The 24001-nt window shown below is 41.0% G+C and overlaps 1 protein-coding gene across 3 annotated transcripts in view; it reads right to left on the bottom strand.

Moving 5' to 3' along the window:
• kif26ab (kinesin family member 26Ab) overlaps positions 1 to 24001 on the bottom strand; it is a 232519-nt gene that overhangs the window by 145617 nt on the left and 62901 nt on the right. The window lies entirely within an intron of this gene.

The raw sequence follows: 24001 nt of genomic DNA, 5'->3' as shown, positions 1-24001 counted from the left end.
TTTGTATCATTTCCCAGCTTTATACAAATCAACAAACCTTGATCGCAGGTCTTCAGACTGCTGTTTTGATCGAGCCATGATGCACATCAGACAATGCTTCTCATCAAGACAATTCTTACCAGGTGTGTGTTTCATAATGGGCAGGGCAGCTATAAACCACTCATCAGTGATTGGGCACACACCTGACTTAAATTGTTTGGTAAAAATTGGTTTCAATTGCTCTTTAAGTCTCCTTAGGCAGGGGGTTCACTTACTTATTTTCCCCCTTCTGTCATCGTTTGCATGCTATCCTCATTAAAATATGAAAACCATAAATGTTTCGGTGGTTTTAGTTAAAGAAGAAACTGTTTTTACATCTGTGTGTTTTTGACAAAAATCAGATCACAAAAGGATCAGATACTTGTTCACACCATTGTACTGTGAACATATGACAGAAACGTTGTCGCATTTTCGTCTCGTCGTACGAAAACTGGCATTCATCTCGTTGTGTTCCAGTTATCATCACGTCATTGCCATGAAAAAATTAGTCGCCAACGAAGTATTTTCGAATTGTTGACGAAAACGACACTGGATAGAAACTTACAAGGATGGACTGGTTTCTGTCCTAAGTCTGGCAAATTGGCTAACAGTGCGCACAAGGTAGCCATATCAGCGGAACCGCTTACATCACAGGAGTCCTCGATCTTGTGCGGCCCGTCGCAAGGGTCAGGGCTCAGCTTGTGAGCGCAAAAGGTTTTGCAAATGCTAATGCTAACCTATGTGCTAACGCTACAAGTTAGATTTAGTGTGTGATGATCACTCAGCACAGCCCTTTAAAGGTGAAGGCAATATGGCATATCTAGCCAAGATAAAAAAACAAAACCTACCAGGCAGCACCTGACAACTGTGTTTCACCAAAGTCCGGAGCCTGGATGACACCGGTGAGTAAGCGCGTGTGAGGGGCAGGGAGTGTAGCATGTCACATGCAGGGGTCGCGTTAACCGGAAATTTTCCGTCGTTGACCGGTTTTTTAAAACGGTGACGGAAAAAACTGAAGTCCGTCAGTCATTTTGACAGGTTGCAATTCACACCCCAGACCACAGGGTGGCACATTAATTAGCTATTTTCTCTCTTAATGCATGACGTCGTTGGCTATTCTGTCAGAACATTGTAGTGTAACCGGGGTCTGGCGGCGGCACCGTGATTGACACATCAACGCGAGGTTCTTATTGGTGCACCCGGTGTGCCAGCGCGTGATCCAATTGGTGGACTAGATTGCCGCCTGTGTATAGACAAGTTTTCGAGGTACCGGTTTACTTCCTTATGTCTTCCTTCCCCTTCCGTTTCCGCCTGTTTACCATTGAAGTCAATGGCGGTGGAATCGAAGTTGGAAGGTCTTTATACAAGATCCCGGAATGTTATTTTGATGTAGGCGGGTGGAGAACCAAGCCAAGGCCTCCATGCTTCATACCATGTCGATTTCCAAACCATGGGTGCTCGTACTCGTCATAAGGAGATGGACAAAACTGACAGCTCCTGCAGTCATGCCCCCGCTGTTATGGAAGGTAATGTGCTCTAAAAATACGAAACCTAAAATCTGGCGCATGAAACGACTTGTTGCCTTTGCTATTGATATTACGATGATGATTGTAATTACGAAGTTTAATCATTTTTACAACAACTAGCTTCTGCTACTGCTGCTAGCCGCCTGTTGCTAATCGTGTTTGAATGCACCGCATATATCCAAGTGTTACAAGTTTTTATTCGTTTGTTTACAGCTGGGAAATGCTGTTATAAAAGAGAAGACAACTTGACTTGTACGTTGATGGACATATATCGAACATATATAGTTTGCGTTCCACAATGATGATGACAGCTCGACTCCCGGGAGAGGCCGAGAGAGGCAGGAATTGTGACAGACGGTGGTTCGCCGAGATCGCCGTGATCCAACTACGAACTTGTGAACGGTAGCATTTTTAAATATATGCTATTGGAGCTGGAATTACCGAAGAGGAGAGCGAGATGGATTGCTGTAATTCGACAAGAAATCGGGGCACCAAACGATCACCACAGACTATGTAGTAGTCATTTTATATCTGGTAAGATGCATTTAATATATATTTAGAAGATTTTGGGCTGACAACCACAGTTAAGATCATTGTGTGACGTTGGTGATTGGGGTCTATATGGTTGCCTCTTTTTCTTTGGGAGTGGAGTTGTTTTGTTGGTGTTGTTGGCGGTAAGCAGAGTAAAAAGAGGGAGAAAAATACAACTTCAGTGTCTAATTTTTCGCCGCCAAGCAAGCGTTACAAAATTAAAAATGAATGAAAACTAAATACTATTGAATATGTCATCATTATCATTTTAAAAATTTCAGTGACTGGTAAAAATAGATTATGACCGGATTTTTATGACCCTGTCAGTCAAAATGACAGACAACGAAAATGTCTAGCGCAACCTCTGGTCACATGAGTGACACAACCAAACGCTGCTACGATGCGTGCTAACTACACATACATTAAGAAAATGTCCCACAATGTGAACTTATGACAGAAACTATGGCAAATTTTCATCTCTAGACACAAAACGTGGCATGGCATTCGTCTCGTTATGTTTTAGTCTCCCAAGACATGTTTTTAGCTCGTCATTGTCATGAAAAAATTGCTCCTTGTTTTCGTCAACGATGACGATAACACAAATATTTATGTCAGGCAGAACAAGCTCGCGGGACAGATTGGACCCCCTTGCGGGCCACGGGCCGTACATTTCAAACCCCTGACCTATATGAATTATTATTGACAAGTTCGTGTGCGTCTGTCAGGAGTGTATATGAAACGCATAGCGTCTTTGGATAAGAACGTCACGCAAGGCACCAACATAATCCAAGCGTTTAAAGTGTTTCTGTTGGTAAGGAGGCACATCTCCAGTGGGGCACAGTTGCACGGGTGCGGATACGAGGACAGATATAGGAAATGCGGAGGGAGGATGTAGACCAGGGTTGTGGCCCTTTGCCTGGAGGCTTGTGGGTGGTTATGTCGGTTTACCGCCTGTCAGCGCTGATCTTTATTAAACTCTGGGGACAAATGCAGTCAGATACTGTGGCCTTATTATGGAAAGGAGGTTGGTTGAGCACTGTGGACCAGAGTCTGACCTGCCTATGTGAAATAAAGACCTAAGTTTGTCACTAAATTTGATGAAAACCAGGGCGGGGAATCTAGCTGGATGTGTCGATGATAGTCTCATGACAAACACGAATGGTGTGACACCATATCAAAAAGGCCATTTATCGCGAAACTTTGTAGCCCTAAAGGTTAATGATATGCTCCCGCCATGAATCAATAAATTGTAAAAAAAAATAATAATAATAATAAAAAAAGGAAACTGACAGGTTGCTACTTCTTCCATTAGAATATTGTCTACAGTGGTATGAAAAAGTATCTGAACCTTTTGGAATTTCTCACATTTCTGCATAATATCACCATCAAATCTGATCTGATCTTTGTCAAAATCACACAGATAAAAAACTGCTTTAACTAAAACCACCCAAACATTCATAGGTTTTCATATTTTAATGAGGATGGCATGCAAACATTGACAGCAGGGGGGAAAATAAGTAAGGGAACCCTCTGCCGAGGGAGACTTAAAGAGCAATTGAAACCAATTTTTACCAAACATTTTAAATCAGGTGTGTGCCCAATCACTGATGAGTGGTTTAAAGCTGCCCTGCCCACAATAAAACACACACCTGGTAAGAATTGTCTTGATAAGAAGCATTGTCTGATGTGCACCATGGCTCAGTCAAAAGAGCTGTCTGAAGACCTGCGATCAAGGATTGTTGATTTGTTCAAAGCTGGGAAAAGATAAAAAAAAACATCTCTAAAAGTCTGGATGTCCATCAATCGACAGTGATAGAAGTCTACAAATGGAGAGAGTTTGGCACTGTTGTTTCTCTCCCAAGGAGTGGCTGTCCACCAAAGATGACACCAATAGTTCTGCGCAGAATGCTCACAGAGGTAAAAAAGAACCGTAGAGTGTCTGCTAAAGACTTACTGAAATCACTGGCACAGTCCAATATCTCTGTGCACACATAAACTATATGTAAAACTATGGCCAAGAATGGTGTTCATGGGAGGACTCCACAGAGGAAGCCACTACTGTCTAAAAAAAAACCATTGTTGCTCGTTTAATGTTCACAAAAAGGCACTTGAACACTCCACAGAAATTTTGGCAAAATATTTTGTGAACTGATGAAACCAAAGTTGAATTGTTTGGGAGTAACACACAATGTCATGTGTGGAGGAAAAATGGAACAGCTCACCAACATCAACACATCATCCCCAGCGTGAGGCATAGTGGAGGGAGCATCATGATTTGGGGCTGTTTGCTTCTTCAGGGCCTGGACAACTTGCAATCATTAATGGAAGAAGTTTATCGGGATGTTTTGCAGGAAAACCTGAGGCTGCCTGTCAAACAATTTGAGCTAAAAAGAGAATGGATGCTGCAACAAGACAATGATCCAAAACACAGACGTATGACCTAAAGACAGCGATTTGTCCTGATTGATGTGCCAGACTGCTCAGCAGCCACAGGAAGCGTGCGGTTGAAGTTATTGCTGCCAAAGGTGGGGGCCACAAAATATTAAATGTGATGGTTCACTTATTTTTCCCCCCTCTGTAATTGTTTGCATACTATCATCATTAAAAAATGAAAACCTCTAAATGTTTGGGTGGTTTTAGTTAAAGCAGACAGTTTTTCATTTGTATGATTTTGACAAAGATAAGATCACATTTGATGGTGATTTTATGCAGAGATGTGAGAAATTCCAAAAGGGTGATACCTTTTAATACCACTGTACGTTAGCTCACTGGCTGACATTGACACCGCTAGATTTGCCTGGCACGGCCAGACTGTTCTCCCTGTATTTTCCACACACTGAGAGAAATGTCTGGGAACCAGCCCATTAACGGCCTCTCAACCAGGTACAAAATCAATTGACAAATCAGATTCGTTTATTTGCGTGACGTGCTCTTAACGAGCAATGTCACTCTTGCGCGTCGTCTCCACAACAACACAGATGGTGAAGAGGAGAGCCGAGAATATGTTCCAATCCACGGTAAAATCAGTTTTAAATTGCCAAAAACACATCGACACGAGTCATTGACAACAGTCTGTCTCGCGCTAGCCATGTTGAATAAACTCCGCTCTCCTCGAATGTTTACTTCCGCGCGCAAGTCCCTCGTCCTGCCCTCGTCGTTTTACTAACGTCACGTCTGCCCGTCGCTGATTGGTCCACTCCGCTGTCTGTTTGCTGTGGCTTGCTCCGCCCTGGAAATTGTATGGTGGCCAGACTCAATAGACCCTACTCACATGACGTCACAACCACGCCTCCGCGCCATATTGTCCGTCTACTCGTCGTGTTGATGCATTACCGCTACATAAATTCCTGTTTTTCTGCTCGTTAACATTAATAATCAAAATGGTGAAAGCGTGTGTGGCGGTTGGTTGCAATAACAGAGAAGATAGACGGAGAGACTTGAAGTTCTACCGTATTCCGAGAGACCCGGAGAGGACAGCGAGATGGACTGCTGCAATTCGACGAGAAAACTGAGCTCTAAACTATTACCATGGATTATGTGGTAGTCATTTTATATATATTTAGAGGGTTCTGGGCTGACAACCACAATTAAGATCATTGCGAGGCTAATCGCCGACAACATACAGTTTCAAATTCAAGATGCTTATTTCTTCCACCATCATTACATTTTGAATAATATTTAGCTGGTACCAAGTGAAAGAAGCTGGCCTCGTCTACGGATCATCAGTTAAACATGTGTGTCCAAACCTTTTGCAAAGGGGGCCAGATTTGGTGTGGTAAAAATGCGGGGGGCTACCTTGGCTGATTTACATAGAACAATATATTTAAACAAATTTTAGCAAGCCCTTCTGTGTGTCACATTTGCTTTATTATTTTTTTTTATTCATAATTTCCAGTCTCGTCTTTGTGGCTCTTTCGACGCTCGGACTCTTGCGAAATACTGCTGCTGTGAAAAAATAAACTAGCTTCAAGTTGCTATAATTTCTCGCTGCGTATCTTCCCTGTAATGTTGTCGTACATGTCATGTTTAGTAATATTGCGTCACATCGAACTCTTTGAAAACAGCGACTGTCTCTTTGCAAATGAGGCAGACACAGTTGTTGCGTGTTTTATTGAAGAAATAGTCCAATATCCACCTATCCTTGAAGTGTCGGCCATCGCAGTCAACTTTTTTTCTTTTTTTTTTTTATTGTCGCCATTTTAGAAATCACACAGGGTAATGTTGCTTAGAGTGCTGCTCTTAAAGGTTTTCAAACTTTCGTGAGAATAGGCTGATTTTGTGTGGACAAGATAGTTGTAGATATCAGGGTAGCAGATGTCAGGCAGAGAGGGCGAAGACAGCGGGTCGAAAAATATCGATTTAGGCATCAAATATGGATCTGGCGAATGGATAGACTGAAGCTTTTCCACATAACGCCTTTTATGCAACGCATCCAATGAGTTTACAGCGTCTGAAAGCACCGGGGCTTCCATGAATTGCTCTATAAACTGAACGACTAATTGAAACCATTGAGAATAGGGCTAAACAGAGACGGACAATATGGCGGCCGGATACAGCGACACGTCATTCTGTGACGTTGGTGAGTAGGGTCTATAGCTGGAACAGCGGTGAGTCTGGTGTACCAGGCAACCGCTAGATATCCAATTCGTTTTGACTAGATTGGACGTCGAGCGCCGTCAATGACACTGAAACCAGAGCATTCCAAGCCAGTCTTTTGTGAGCATTTACAGGTTACTTCCTGTTGATTTTGAATCACTTCCTATTCAATGAGGGACATTTTTTAGTCCCTTCCTGTTCAGGAACCCAAAATTAACAGGAAGTGACCTATAAATGCTCCAAAACGAAAAGGAAGTGACAGACAATCAACAGGTTATGACGTGAAATGTCCCAAAATAAACACATTGTCTGGCATTAGCTCCCACTGATGGCCATGGACGTCCAATCCGTTTGAAGTGGGAGGGTAGCAGCGAATGAATGTCATTCGCTGCTACCCTCCCACTTCAAACATAAAAGGCCACCCTACCACTTCAAACGGATTGGGCATCTACAGATAAGTTCATTCCAATTCACAGCAGAAGGATAACAACAACTTTCTGTTTATTTGTTGTTTTGTAGAATATTCTAGAAATATGATTGATTCCTTTAAATGTGTTGTTAAACGCTGCCCTGGTGTGGAGTCAATTTAAATCACAAGAAGGTCACAGCAATTTTGAATGCACGAGTTCCCGCACTGGCTGAAAGGCACGCTTCATTGAGGATAAAACCACTGTGTGAGAAAACATTACAGTTGAGGCCATTGCCCTCAGTGGGGAGAAATGAAGAAAAAATATACCAATGTGAATCCATAATATGAAAAAAAAAAAAAAAAAAAAAAAAAAAAGGAACAGAAACAGAAACAGAAACAGCACACCCTGCAGATATTTGTGCAGTCTTGCCCAGTGGGTGATTTTTCTTTTTTTTTTTTTTTTTTTTTTTTTTTGAGTACTGTTCGCTAAGCCAACACGTCTGATTCGTTCAAATTTTCAGTCAAGTACATTGAAATTTAAAATATTAAACAACTAATTTCATTTTTGTCATTGTTTATTCCAGGGTTGTCAACCTAATTTTTGTTCACGGGCCACATTCGTGACAATTAAATCTCCATTTATTTTTGGTTAAAACTGTCGATTTCACCTTTACTATCGCACCTCCCAAACGATATTTTATGCCACCGTAGTTAGTCAGGCTTTTGCCATATCCCTGCCCCGGCTTCGGAAAATGTAAACAAACCAAGAGGCATGACAGCTAGCCCACATGCTAACCCGAACCGAGTTACGTCTCAAAGTCTTACGCTTTTCAAAGCGAAAAATCACACAAAACTAGCACGGATCATGTCAAATGACGGCGTGGCGGGGTTGTCGATTGTCCTCGGCGATCGGCAACCCGCCTGGCAGGCGGCAAGTTACAGCTCGTTCCCCTGCTACGGACAGGAGAGCTCACCGGAGAAGCAGCTGGAAGTACTGCCGGACAAACCGTCCGACGTCGTAGGAGCGCGTAGCTGCCACATGGTCAACACGAATATGGCGTAAAATAATGCTTTACTACACGGAGAAGACGTAAAGAGAGCGGCTTGCAGTTGTTTTGCAGCTAACATGGCAGGATGTGTCTGAGGAGAACTTTTCTATATGTCGGTCCATGATCAAACGTAAGTAAATAGTTCTTTATTTAAAGAAAGTTTGTAGTGTTTACTTTGAAATCACTGTATTCGTGTCCATTTTTAACGCAAAGTTGCAATTTCTGATAGGGCTGAAAATTTGACAGAACATCGGGCACACAAAGAGGGCAATCAGCCGAGTACAGCGCTCTCCCGGCGGGGGGAGGTGTGCGACAAGACGCCGGTCGTCAGCCAAGTGACATTCTCGGTGGAAAATCAGCCACAAAATGCAAGCCACCTCTGTATTAAAACGTGTGCCATGATCCCAGTATTTGACATAATACAAAATACAACTTTTACTCACTTCCTCGTAAGTCCAATGGTCCCACAGTAGCAGGGCTTGTTTTGGCCAATATCTTGGGGTGGGGGTTTCTGAAACCCGAAAAGGGTAACACGCCTCTCCCTGGTGCAGCAACAATTTTCTGCAGCCATTCGGCTGGCGTGATGCGAAAAATAAACGAATTAATCCGCAAAATCAGCTGAATCCGCAGTCCATCTGCATGCTATAAAGCAACGCTGTATTGTGAGATGCTGACCCGGGTGACGTCACATTTGCATTCATCCTAAACCCGAGACTGAAGCCGGAAGTCACTCATTTTCATGGCGTGGGATTCAAAAATTGAATATATGAAACGATTGCTTCCACACACATTCAAGCGGTCCATTTCATTCAGGAGTATAAAACATTGCATGAAATATGAAAAACATGCTTTTTGGTGTCATACGCACTTTAAGCAAAATATCACAGTTTCACGGAGTCAGTGTATTGCAATTAAAGTTCTAAAATGTGTTACTTTGCGATATCTGGGTTAAAAAAAAATCTTTTTTCATTAAACAGGATTTTTATTTTTCAAAACATACTTGCAAATTGGAACATAAGTAGAATGTTAAGTAAAAAAAAAATAATAAAAAAATATTCAAAATAAATTAAAATAAATGCAGTCATTTAGGAGAGCGTAAACCCAAAGCTTAATATTATTATCATCAGAACAAAAATAATTGAATTATTTTCAATTATTATTTATTATATCTATTATTAATTATTTTTATTATTTATGTTTACATTATACACACTCTCAACACCGACAATTGCTAGTGAGAAATAAACACACGTTATGCTATCGCTAGACACACTAAACATGCTGGAGTTAACACTCGTAGCTGGTGGGAAACGATCATGAAAGTGCTTACTAACGTTTAATTTTGTATAAATGCAAAATCATATTGGAGGTATTGCCTCCTCAGCAACCACCCTCCGCAAACAGGATTTACAGTGGTATTAAAAGGATCTGAACCTTTTGGAACTTCTCACATTTCTGCATAAAATCACCATCAAATGTGATCTGATCTTTATCAAAATAACACAGATGAAAGAACAGTGTCTGCTTTAACTAAAAACACTCAAATATTTATAGATTTTCATATTTTAATGAGGGTAGTATGCAAACAATGAAAAGGGGGGGGGGGGTAAGTAAGTGAAGCATCACATTCAATATGTTGTGCCCCCCTCTCCCTTTGGCAACAATAACTTCAACCAGATGCTTCCTGTAGATGCAGATCAGTCTGGCACATCGATCAGAATTAATCTTGGCCCGTTCTTATCTACAAAACTTCTCTAGCTTAGTCAGATTCCTGGGATGTCTGGCATGAATGGCTGTCTTTATGTCAAGCCACAGCATCTCAATGGGGTTCAGGTCTGGACTTTTACTTGGGAACTTCAGAACGTGTGTTTTGTTCTTCTGAAACCATTCTGAAGTTGATTTACTTCTGTGCTTTGGATCATTGTCTTGTTGCAGCATCCATCCTCATTTTAGCTTCAACTGTCTGACAGACAGCCTCAGGTTTTCCTGCGAAACACCCTGGTAAACTTTTGAATTCATTCTTTCATTAATGATTGCAAGTTGTCCAGGCCGTGAGGCAACAAAACAGCCTCAAATCATAATGATGTTTCACGGTGGGGATGAGGTGTTGATGTTGGTGAGCTGTTCCATTTTTCCTCCACACATGATGTTGTGTGTTATTCCCAAACAACTCAACTTTTGTTTCATCAAAATATTTTGCCAAACCTTCTGTGGACTGTCCAAGTGCCTTCTTGTGATCATTAAATGAGAATATTTTGTTTATAGAGCAGTGGCTTCCTCTGTGGAGTCCTCCCTTGAACACCACTCTTGGCCATAGTTTTACATATAGTTTATGTGTGCACAGATATTGGACTGTGCCAGTGATTTCTGTAAGTCTTTAGCAGACACTCTACGGTTCTTTTTTACCTCTCTGAGTATTCTGTTCTGAACTCTTGGCGTCATCTTTGGTGGACGACCACTCTTTGGGAGAGAAGCAACAGTGCTAAACTCCCTCCATTTGTAGACAACTTCTCTGACTGTCAATTGATGAACATCCAGACTTGTAGAGATGGTTTTGTATCCTTTCCTAGTTTCATACAAATCAACAATCCTTGATCGCAGGTCTTCAGACAGCTCTTTGGACCGAGCCATGATGCACATCAGACAATGCTTCTCATCAAGACATTTCTTAACAGGTGTGTGTTTTATTGTGGGCAGGGCAGCTTTACACCACTCATCAGTGATTGGGCACACACCTGACTTAAATTGTTTGGTAAAAATTGGTTTCAATTGCTCTTTAAGTCTCCATAGGCAGAGGGTTCACTTACCGTATTTTTCGGACTATAAGTCACAGTTTTTTTTCATAGTTTAGCTCGGGGTGCGACTAATACTCGGACGGGACTTATGTGTGAAATTATTAACAAATTATTATATCATTTCACATGTTATTTTGGTGTTTTGGCGTGACACTGATGGTTTGTTAAACGTGTTAGCATGTTCTTTTCGCTATAGTTATCTGAATAACTCTTAATAGCTATGTTATGTTAATATACTGGCCACGTTCACATTTCGTTGTCCATGCATCATGTAACATTATCATACTGTACACTTATTCAGCATGTTGTTCTCTATTGTATATTGTGTTTTTATTTTAAATTGCCATTCAAGATGAATTATCTGTTCTACGTGTTGGATTTTATCAAGTACATTTCCCCCAAAAATGCGAATTATACTCAGGTGCGACTTATACATGTTTTTTTCCTTCTTCGTTGGGCATTTTATGCCTGGTGTGACTTTTACTGGGGTGCGACTTATAGTCCGAAAAATACGGTACTTGTTTTTTCCCCTTCTGTCATTTTTTGCAAGCTATCCTCATTAAAATATGAAAGCCTCGAAATGTTTGGGTGGCTTTAGTTTAAGCAGACACTGTTTTTTTCATCTGTATGATTTTTATGATCAAATTTGATGATCATACCACTGTATATTTGTACCTCAAATGGCTGAACGAGCATAAAAAAATCAAATTCACACAGTACTCTCATCTCTGTTTTGGACAAGACTTGAGCCATCTTTGTTGACATGGCCAAATACTGTTGACCCTTACCACACACCGTGTCCATGAGACTCAAAATGAAATGACTCCAAATAAGCCTGCAGAGTTCTGGGTTCATCGGCATTCCCGTAGGTCGCTGGGCTCCCGCTGACAGCCAAGTCACACCTGCTGGCCTTGCCCCAGGTGGGTGCAAAGCATTAGGGCAGATTACATCCCCAGGATAAAAGAAACATATCCAGCGGTGTGATCCTTTCCTGCGCCCGCCCCTTTGCCCTTCGTCAACTCTACCCCCCATCTCAGACCCTCTCTCCAAAACACACGTCCGGATCCCCTCAAGGAACGCATTGGTCTGCGAGCACCGACTGATTAGATATCAGGTAAAGCTTTTAGTGGCACAGCAATTGTGCGGGATACACACCATTAAGTTTAACCACTGCCTGCTCGGAGGCTCGCAACACAATGACTCAGGATGTCACACTAGTGTGCTACTCTGCCAAATGCGGGAACGCCTTCAGTACAACACAAAGCTGGACGGCTCTGAAAATCACTTCAAACACATGTTGGCCCCTAATTTATGGCATGGGAAGATTAGACAAATACGTCATCAACCTTTTCAAGGAAATTAGTCACTACAGTGGACAGATATTCAAAAGTTGCCACTTCAATCTAGTGACGATTTTTGTTCAATTAATGTTTAATTCATTTCATATTTTGACACCTAAAGCGGAAGTTCAGAATTTTTGACATTAGGCTTGAAAGACAGATGAATAGTTTCGGTGTAATGTGACGAATTTAAAGTTTGGATGAGTACGTTGAAACGACTGTGTCATTTCTAATGTGAAATGCGAGAAGAAATCATGTTTTTTAAAATTTAGTTATTTATTTATTTATTTATTTTTTAGCAGTCCGTCAATACTGGCTTCCCAAACCCGGAAGTGTGATGTCATTTACAGAAGGCAACAGAGGAACATGGCAGAATTTATCCATAGCAGCACCAGCGATAGTGATATTTGCAGCGAAAGTATCTTTTAGGATCACTTTTTTCATGACATTAGCAATGATGAGAGCTCCCAGGAAAGATTATCTACAATTAATCCTTACATGTTTGAACTTGAGTTGTCAAATGATGACCATTTAGTTGGCACAGCAGACGGCGGCTTGACGCTACACGAAAAGAAGAGTGGCAAGCCTATGTCCACCATGGTGATTTTTCTCTGAACCTTTCTTTCCCCGGTCATTTGGTGATATAATTATTAGTAATTGCAAAAACAGATGAGTAGTGACATAGATCTAGTAATAAATGTAGCGAATTCACATGAATAGACGACCTGTCAGCTGTCCTATCTACTTATGACCAGTGTTGTCAGTAACCCGTTACTGTAATCTGATTACTTTCTTTCAGTAACGAGCAATCTAACGTTTTCATTTTTCCAAACCAGTAATCTGATTAGAGTTATTTTCCTTAGTGACTGCGCGTTACTATTTTGTTATTGCCTCAAAATGTATGTAGAATTAAGAATATTGTAGTCATGTACTAAGAGCATTTTGAATAGAAAATGTCCATTTCGATGGTAACCGCTGATAGTTACTTCCTGTTTTGGTCTTGAGTCACATGCGCTGAGTGTTTTGGGACTGAGAAAGACGTGTGCCAGGCCAGCGCGGGTGCACGTTCGAGCCAAGTGCAGCCACCTATTGAGATGTGTGAGGGAATGTTGATCTGTGTGCGTCCATGAATGAATGTGAGTATTTATCCTTCATTCTGGAGGGCTCTAGCGATAGGTTGGCACCGCTACGTTGCCTGCCGTTTCGTAGCTTTGCTGTTGCAACGGCGGGTAGTCATCACTCGCGCTCGTCCTGGCGAAGTCGGCAAGAAATGTTTACATCATAATTGTTTTGCACATTTATGCCGTAAGGTGACGTGTTTGTTTAGCATTCTTAGGATGTGTTGTAAGTCCTATTTAGAGTAAATTGCTTAGTTACCGCCACGTTTTGGGGAAAATTTGACCGCTTGTCTGTACGGCGTACTTCCAAGTTGTGCGCGCGCATTCGTGCCCACCCCCATATTATTTTTATTGCACTGTGGAATTCATTTGTGTGTTGTTGATTATTGTGCAGTCAATTTGCATTGTTTTACATTGGCACTGATATGCTGTTAATCCCTAAACCCTCACCCTAAATTCAGATTTTTTTACATTAGGCTTAATATTCAAATTAGCGGGGTTTTAATCAGTTGGTGGAGTTGATTTCAACAAATTCCATGCAGTTTGTCAGTTATTTGTTAGTTTCAGGGCTCCGGAGTGGTTAAGCTAACACGATTCAATGCTGGTTGAAATCAACTCCATCAACTAATTAAACCCCCGCTGACTCGAAGATTAAGATCTTCCTCTATAAATTCAATTATCGGAAACGCAATTACATGTAATGACATTTTTTTTTGTCATTCTTATGTTGAGGCAAAAAAGGGAGACAATTTGGTAAAAAAGTAACCGATAAATTACTTTTAAAGTAACATAGATACTTTGATAATAAAGTAATCAGTAAGGTAACTGAATTACTTTTTTGAGGCGAAATTAGTAACCAGTAATTAATTATTTTTTCAAGTAATCTGTGACAACACTGCTTATGACAGGCCAGCAACGACAACAACAAAAAAACAGGTCGCACTTGCCCTACAATATCAACAGAATTGCATTACATTATAGACATAGAAGAGCTAGTTAGGGTCTACTCATGTCTTTGAAAAACCAAGGTTGTATTCTCCTAGGTTTTCCAAGCTGTCGTCACTGAAATCTTGAAAAAAAGAAGCGATCGAGGTGCCGTAAACAGGTTTTTCTGCTTGACTCTAACACAAGATGTCCAAATCCTTGCAGATGAAGGTTTTTTGGGCCACTGATAGAATCACGAGCCTCCGTGTGAGCAATTCATCGCTACATATCAAGACAGCATGATGAATCACTCGACTAAAACCCAGGAAATCTTTGCAATATATGCCGAGGATAGCGTCGGGTTATACTTCTGTACTAGAGTGCTGGTGAGGTCTTCTGTAAATTACGTCATCAGGTAGCGGCCGGCAGCAAGTTGTGTCCCTCGTTGCTATGGTGTTGCTATGGCAGTAACTAAAAAGTTACGTGGTGAATTCTTTTTTTTTTTCTAATATGAGTTTTGACACAGTGGATGATGCATTCAATACAATTTATCCGAGTAAAACGCTGAAAAATTGAACTCGTCATCTGCCCTTTATTCTTTGAGTTAGCAGGAGTTTAATTAGTTGGTGGAGTTGGTTTTTTAAAAATCTGTGCAGTTTGTTAATTATTTCTTAGTTTCAGGGCTCCGGAGTGGCTAAGCTAGCACGAGTCAATGTTGCCTGCTGAGTATGCCAATAAAAAACAACATATGCATGCATGAGACTCACCGATGACCCAAGCAATCAATAATGTTGGCTATGTTTTCAGGATAAGTTATAAAAACTTACAATTGCATGTCAATAATCATAGTATGAACAACAACATTTGTAAACTAGAAGCTCTGCAGGTAACAGGCTGTCAAGGCAAGCAGGAAGAAGTGACATTACATAATTTTTTAAAAACTTTTTTTACCTTTGATTTTGATTGGGAATGAAAGGGGCTTACCCCTATCTCCCTAATCAATCACCCTGACACACTGTACTGATTACTCTTTGACCACAACATGGCTTCGTTCAAACAGTTACATCTGTTAATATCCTTTTTTAAAATGTTTTCATGATTTAACAAAAATTAAAAGGGCTGCTAAAGACAACACTGATATATACGCAGATGTAAATAGAACATGTACATGAATATGTTTTTAGAACTCTGTAGAATAATAAAATGTTTTTTTTTTTAAATCCACGATGAACTGAGGGAGCAAAACGTGAGCCGCGAAGTAGCGAGAGATGACTGCAATTCTATCCCATATTGATCAGACATCACTTCAACACATGCAGCTATATTATGTCACATTACCCAAGTTCAACCATTTTGACTGCTATGACTGCATAAGCAGTTCTGTGTAACTTGCAAAATAACATCGCATGGGTGATACAAACAGAAGCGACTCAATAAAACAAGCAGAGCATAAGACAAATAGCTTACTACTTACAACATGAAGAGCACATTACAGCAACCGAACCTTAATAAGACATGACAGGAAATCACGTTGTTTGAAGAAAAGCACAAGATGTCTGCGTGAGAATTCCCTTAAATGAGCAACCACATCTGAGAGCTTTAGGCATCTGTTCCCTCACGAGGAGCTTACGGAGACAGATGTAAGACTGTCTACCCTGTGTGATTTAGGCCCTTCCACCCTTTGACCATCAAGGAACTGCTGACTGAAAATGCAAATAGGCCTTACCCTTTGGTGACATTTTCAACACATGACACAACCACCTGTCCACAAAATCACAGCAACAAAAACTGGATAGATGTAATCTGACTTTTCTGGAGCATGCATCAAAATTAAGTCTATAACTTGTGTTGGTTAAACCACGGGTGTTAAACTCATCTTGGGTCGCGGGCTACATTAATCGCAAATTACATCTCCTGTATGCCAGACCAGTCAAACATGTTAACTTACCATCAATGCCACTGAAAGATGAAAATTCAAGTGAATTGGATGTCTATCCTTGTCAATGGCAGACTATGAGTTGCATCACTTCTTTGGAATTTGAAGATACTTACGGGTCGCTTCCCAAGCATTTTGCATCATTTCCTGTTGCGTTTGGAGCATTTACAGGTTACCTCCTCTTGTTTGGCATCACTTCTTGTTGATTTTGGGACATTTTTTGGGTCACTTCCTTGTTAACTCACTGGCTACCATTGACTGTGCCCGGCGTCCAGTCAATTTTGACTGGGAGGGGGCGAATGAACGAACAAAATGGCACTGAAAGATGAGCATTCACAACCTAGCCTTCCAGTAAAATTGGATCCTTGTCAATGGAAGGCAATGAGTTTTTTTTTTTTTTTTTTTAATACTTTTATATTTGCAAATCACTTTTGAGATTTTAACTTATCCTGCACTGTAAAGGAAGATGTTCCACAATTTCATTGTACAACTGTACACTGACCTGCCACTTTATTAGGTACACCACGCTAGTAACTGGTTGGACCCCCTTTTGTCTTCAGAACTGCCTTAATTCTTCGTGGCATAGATTCAACAAGGTGCTAGAAGCATTCCTCAGAAAATTTGGTTCATATTGACATGATGGCATCACACAGTCGGTGCAGATTTGTCGGCTGCACATCCATGATGCGAATCTCCCGTTCCACCACATCCCAAAGATGCTCTATTGGATTGAGATCTGGTGACTGTGGAAGCCATTTGAGTACAATGAACTCATTGTCATGTTCAAGAAACCAGTCTGAGATGATTCCAGCTTTATGACATGGAACATTATCCTTCTGAACGTAGCCATCAGGAGTTGGGTACATTGTGGTCATAAAGGGATGGACATGGTCAGCAACAATACTCAGGTAGGCTGTGGCGTTCCAACGATGCTCAATTGGTGCCAAGGGGCCCAAAGAGTGCCAAGAAAATATTCCCTACACCATTACACCACCACCACCAGCCTGAACCGTAGATACAAGGCAGGATGGATTCATGCTTTCATGTTGTTGACGCCAAATTCTGACCCTACCATCCGAATGTCGCAGCAGAAATCGAGACTCATCAGACCAGGCAACGTTTTTCCGTCTTCTATTGTCCAATTTCGATGAGTTTGTGCAAATTGTAGCCTCAGTTTCCTGTTCTTAGCTGAAAGGAGTGGCACCCGGCGTGGTCTTCTGCTGCTGTAGCCCATCTGCCTCAAAGTTCGACGTACTGTGCGTTCAGAGATGCTCTTCTGCCTACCTTGGTTGTGGTGGTCATTTGAGTCACTGTTGCCTTTCTATCAGCTCGAACCAGACTGGACATTCTCCTCTGACCTCTGGCATCAACGAGGCATTTACGCCCACAGAACTGCCGCTCACTGGAAATTTTTTCTTTTTCGGACCATTCTCTGTAAACCCTAGAGATGGTTGTGCGTGAAAATCCCAGTAGATCAGCAGTTTCTGAAATACTCAGACCAGCCCTTCTGGCACCAGCGACCATGCCACGTTCAAAGTCACTTAAATCACCTTTCTTCCCCATACTGATGCTCGGTTTGAACTGCAGGAGATTGCCTTAAACCATGTCTACATGCCTAAATGCACTGAGTTGCTGCCATGTGATTGGCTGATTAGAAATTAAGTGTTAACGAGCAGTTGGACAGGTGTACCTAATATAGTGGCCGGTAAGTGTATAATGACAATAAAGGGCTATTCTATTCTATTCTATTCTATTCTATTCTATTCTATTCTATTCTATTCTATTCTATTCTATTCTATTCTATTCACTGTCTTGGAATTTGAAGACGTCACTTACGGTCACTTCCTGTAAATTTTAGATCACTCCCTGTTGACTTTTTGCGCATTTCCAGGTTACTTCCTGTGCATTTGGTGTCACGTCCTGTTGGTTTTCGGGCATTGTTGAGTCAATTTCTTGTAAACCCATTGGCTGCTATTGACGTACAATCCGTTTCGACTGGGAGGGGGCCAATAAACGAATGCAACTGCGGACATGAAAGTGAGCCAAGTGCAGTAGTTCACGCACTCAATCACGCAAATCATAAATCTACAGTCTTACAGCACAAATGTCAAAATAAAAGCATATGATTTTTCATGTACAGCAGTACTTCTCTAATAGTGGGGCGTGTCCCCCAGGGGGGCGCAGAGCGATGCCAGGGGTGTAATTGCAAATTCACTGACTGGTGGCAGTGGCACTCTCATTTTCAGAGTGTGCGCAGCATTTTTGAACCAAAAAAGAGCACACAGCAAAGAGCACTGAAGAAATAAAGAACTAAGATGGGGAACTATGACGAAGAGTATGTAGCGTTTTGCTTTTGGCTTTGACTTTTAATTCAGTGGGAGACATGGAAAGACTTGTCTCTTTACTGTGTCTAAAAATGTTTGCAGCGGACAGCAGGGAGCCAAATTAATAGATAAAACTAATGCTATTTTTAGGCCATGACGTCGCCATCGTAACGTTGAAGTTCATTACAGACACGCCCTGGCATACAATCCATGTTATTTCTGCTTGTTTTCGCCGTAAATTTTTCAACAACAAAAAATGCCGATCAAACACTGCTGCTATGGAACTTGTAGAAACGACTCCAGACATTACGACATATGAGGGATGTTTTATTCATGTGTTTCCCGAAACCAAAAACTGGGAGATAAAAATGTGAAGAATGGATTAATTTGGTCCAAAAGTCCAGTTTAACACAAGCAAGGTGAAGCCATTCAGATTTCATATGCAGTAAACATTGTGTTGGGGGCCATGGTCTTACAGAGGATGAAGAGGTAAGCCATTTTGATATTTTTACTTATTTTTTAGCGTGGCGTTTTCCCGTGCTGCTTCTGTCTGACAAAGAATGACCTGAAAAAAATTTAAATGGTATCTGACTGCCACTGTTGTTATGTTTTCTGTAGTAAAAAAAAAACAACTTTAGTAAGGGGGAAGTGTTAATAAATTGTAGAATTAAAATTTGTTATCAATGAAAAGCTTTGTTGTGTTCGTTGGCTGTCACTGAGTAGCATTTGCAATCGCTACACAAAAATAGCAATGTAAAATGCCCCCAAGAATGGTCAGAGACGTAAGACAACCAGAGGATATAATATATAAGAAAGACTGGGCATATGGTGGTAAAGGATAGATTGTTGAAACAGGAGAATGTCATTGTGTGGCATAAGGCAATGCACACAAGAAAAAGGTGTCAGTAAAAAAACTTTACCAGTGAATTTGGCGCCAGGGACATCATTTTCAGACAGAATTTCCATGCATTTACTATTAGGAACAAACGGGAGGTTGACCCGCATAGCAACAATTGCTAACGTCATGAATATTAATGAGCAAAAGTGACGTGTTGCTTACGGTACGCCATTAAGACAAGACCTAAAGATATTAGACCCGCGTGATTTTTTTTTTCAGCGAAAATGTGTCGAATACTGCCAACAATTTCCCACTTTCAGTGTTACATCAGTAAATCAGCGAGCATTGTTAGCATCATATCAGGTGGCATACCACGTTGCTCAGTTCGAAATAACCTCACAACATTGCAAAGGAGCTGATGCTGCCTGGAGCAAAGATAACAACTGTCCCTCATTCCAATTACACTGTCATTTTTGTTCTACTAATGTTTTTTTTTTTTTTTTTTTTTCGGTAAAACACATTTGCTTTTGTCCACAAGCACAGACAAACTCAACAAAAAATAAAAGCTCCTTTGGGCTGCTTTAAAACCACAATAATAAAATAAAAATGAAAATTGTGGAGAAGGTGGTAAACCTTGGTTCACTACATTTCTCACAGTTAACAGTACAAAACACATAAAGGAGTATATCTCTATTAAAGCAGCTTCCAGTTGGAGTTCAGAAAATTCACACAGATTAATGTTATGCTAACTCTGATGCAGGTCGGACTTTTCAGTAGCGAAATTAGTTGTGTGTTCCCCACCTCTACAACACTGACTACAAATCTTTTCTCCTCGTAGAGCGGTATACCGAAAATTTACCGTTACCAAAATTCTTCAAGATGACCGACATAATTTTGACCATGGCAGTAAATTCGGTAATTTAATAAAACACACACGAAATAAAACACATAGTCTTTTTATCCCGCTTTGACTCTGTTGTTCGGCTATGATCATTCCCCTTTTAGAAAGCAGTCAGTGTGCTTACGTATGAAGTCACGTGGTTATCAGGAAATCAAACAGAAGCCCGGTAGGCTAACGCTAGCGACTAATGCTACAAGCAAACATGATGGAATCAGGGGGTTAAAGTCATTAGCAAATCAAACGTGTGTTTGATGGAAAAAAAATGGACTGGCACATTCAGCAAGTGAAAAGGGGTCAATGTAAATCAACATAATGAAAGTAATTCACTTAATAATAGTAGGGTCAATTCTGTCCTTACAACATATGGGAAGACAAGCGAAATTACGTATATAATGCAAACCTACGCTATTGCTTTGAGTGTATAGTTTGGATGTGACTTTTTTTTTAATTCAGGCAAATTGATGCGCTTTTCGTCTTTTCTGTTACACATAAAACAATGTTAATTAAGTTATACTTAATTAGTAAGGACACAATGTTATGCAGAGGTGTACTTATAATAATAATAATAACAATCATTTTATAGACAAACAATACTGTTTACTAGGGCTGCAGCTATCGATTATTTTAGTAGTCGCTTAATCGAGTAACTACTTTGTTCGAATAATCGAGTAATCGGATAAGGAACATTAAAAAATTAAAATACCTGAATTGAGCCTCAAACGGTATTAAAAAATATATATTAAATAAGGATCTATGTACAACAAAAGAACAATTGGCTAACTTACATACCAAAAGTCCGCTAGCTTAAATGCTATAAAACGCTAACATTTCTTTTTTACAATGCTCATAACAAATGGTTCGGACACATATTCCCACAAAAACAGCTAAATATACCTATAAACTAAATTATGAATGCATTAAAAAAAAAAACATGAGCAAACAAAACAAACAAAAACTTATGTTGGTATTAACATGTAGCAGCTGGATTCGGCCATGTGAAATGAGGCAGACTAGAAGGCAGTGTATCCAGCCAAATCAATAAAACTCAATGCAAACACTTTCAAAATAAACCATTACAACGCCACTTTAATTATACGAATACTCAAAGCAGCAAAATATAATTCGAATCTTTTTTTTCCTAATCGAATACTCTAGTTAATCGATTAATCGTTGCAGCACTACTATTTACAGTAAGTAGCAGCAGTGACTGGGGGGGGGGGGTGCGAAACGTTTACGTCTTCCTGGTGGTGTGTGTGTGTGTGTGTGTGTGTGTGTGTGTGTGTGTGTGTGTGTGTGTGTGTGTGTGTGTGTGTGTGTGTGTGTGGAGAGGGAAGGGGGGGGCGTAGGAGAAAATAATTAAGAAGCACTGATGTACAGTATGAACGAGCTACAAGTGACATAAATTTGACACCCCTGGCTAAAACAATGCTGGAGTTTGACTGAGACTATCAAGGCCTTCATATGTCTATGTGGCCAGCACATCCATCAGCACTGGAGTACTTGTAGCTGCCCTTACAGTAAAACTGTTGTTACATAAAAATTTGACAGGACAAAGCTTTAGTGCATGTGAATGTGTTGTCTCCCCGCGTGGCCGTCTTTCTACACCATCCATCACTCGAGGCTTTCGCCACTTGGCCAGTTAATTACGCTTTCCTGTTCGCTCACGCACATAAAGAAAACAAGCCCCTTCCACACTGTTTGGACAGACTTCCATTCTCCCTCACTCCCCCTCGCCGACCTCTCCCGCCGCCCTCGGCAGGGCCGGAGCAGGATTTACTGTCTCTTTCATCGACTTTATAAAGGGTAAATAGTACTGGGAGGACTCGGCACTTAAATGACATCTGCTTTATCGTGCAGCTCACTGATGGCTTGCGAAAAATACCCCGACGTAAACAGACTGTTTGTATTGGTTAAAAAGAAGAAAAGCATTTCTATTGACTACGCCATTTTCACACAGTTCGTTGCGTTTACATCGTTTTCGGCAAAGAACATGCGCTTCTAATTGGAATGAGTGCTTTTTGCATCTGTGAGGTCTTTCACGGTAGATTATTTGGAGCTGCGAAAACAAATCGAAATGGGAAAGTAATGAAAGATTCAACAGGCGAGCTGGAGGCGCAGGGTTTCTACGGGTATCAGCAAATCTCATTTAATGCTTTTTAATGCCACTTTAAACTAATTTAATGCCCATGCCCAACCGCAGATTGTTTCAAACACACACATTGGAAGTAGTAGTTTTTAACCGATATCTCGATATTATCCAACTATTAAAAATCCAATACCAATATAAAAGCGGTCCGATATATACGGTCGTGGACTTAACATATTATGGCTAATCACGGGCGCTGGAGGTCACTCACAGCAGGGGGTACTGAGGATCTTGTTGAGTGTTAACCATCCAAAAACAGCCGTTTCGGTCCAAATTTTTCATGCTCGCAGGTTTTCTCCATACAAGGCGTGCACAATGGCAGTAAGCACGCATGCTGGATAGTTTATGTACTACTGCTAGGCTTGTACAAAGGCAACGTTCTATTTTACCTACAATTTGTGTTGGAGTTTTGTATTGGAAATAATAACGCCCGTGTATTTTAAAGCAAATTATTACAGCTCGACGGCACAATGACACACGAACACCTTTGAAAACAAAAAGGTGCAATAAGCCTGATTTTCACAACACTAATATAAATTGCACACGAATATCCAAAAGCACTCTGCCCGGCAGCAGCTCAACAGCAACAACAACAGAAACAATTATAATGTGGCTACAATGCAAGAAAATCGTATCTATTTGAAGACATAGTAGATAGAACTATCATATTAATCGTTTTCATTTTCAAAATTTAGAAAGTTTCACTGTTTTTGTAGAGAAACAAATCGCTAATTCGTTTTTGCGCCATGTTAACGCCTCCTCTGTCAACAGTTTCCAATAGTGTCTTATTCAACGTGACCCAGTGGCAAGCAAGGTGTAGGGTGGTGGTCATGTTTCAACATATGCCAGTATATTTAAACTGCAAAATTAAATACTCTATTGTTTCAATAGGTTTTTTTTCCTCCCCAACACAAGGGGGGGCTGCAGCACACTCAGCACCCCACTTCCCACGCCACTGTGGCTAATTGTATAGTGATGCCACACTGGATACTTTAATAATGATGAATGTAACAACATCGGGCTTCTGCTTCCTGCCTTCGACGGGGGCGGACGTCTTTGCTCCCTGCTCCAGCTTGCTGCTATCTTTGTCAGTTCTAGTCTGTCTGCTTTTTTTGTATTTCCTCTGTGGATCAACTGTGCTGGTCTCTCATACGAAAATGGATTTGATTAGTTGGTCTCTCAGCGCAAATGACAAGATTTTTTCAACAAGACACGGTGCACCAGGGGAGCCGTGTTGCCCCGACGGGAGCTTCGCTACTGGATATGTGAGAGATTAATGGGATCACTGGAAGCCAGCGTTTCTTACTGTCCTATCTGTGAAAGTGATCGAGGATATTTGGCTGTTTGGCGTGACGGTTGTGGGGTTCCTTCTGCTTGGCTTAGGAGGTGCCCTGCTTTAACGGAAAGTCCAAGACGGCAGATTTCAAGGAAATCAACAAATTGACCACGGATCAAACGGTGCATTGGAGGACCGCGTCGTGGACTCGCGGTTCGGTCCGAGGAAGGATGGAGAAAAGTGGATGCTACCTTGCGCCAGGTGACGGAAGTGT

Source organism: Corythoichthys intestinalis, chromosome 15 (assembly GCF_030265065.1).
Source record: "Corythoichthys intestinalis isolate RoL2023-P3 chromosome 15, ASM3026506v1, whole genome shotgun sequence".
Classification (NCBI taxonomy): Eukaryota; Metazoa; Chordata; class Actinopteri; order Syngnathiformes; family Syngnathidae; genus Corythoichthys; species Corythoichthys intestinalis.
This window is presented reverse-complemented; position numbering and strand designations above follow the sequence as displayed.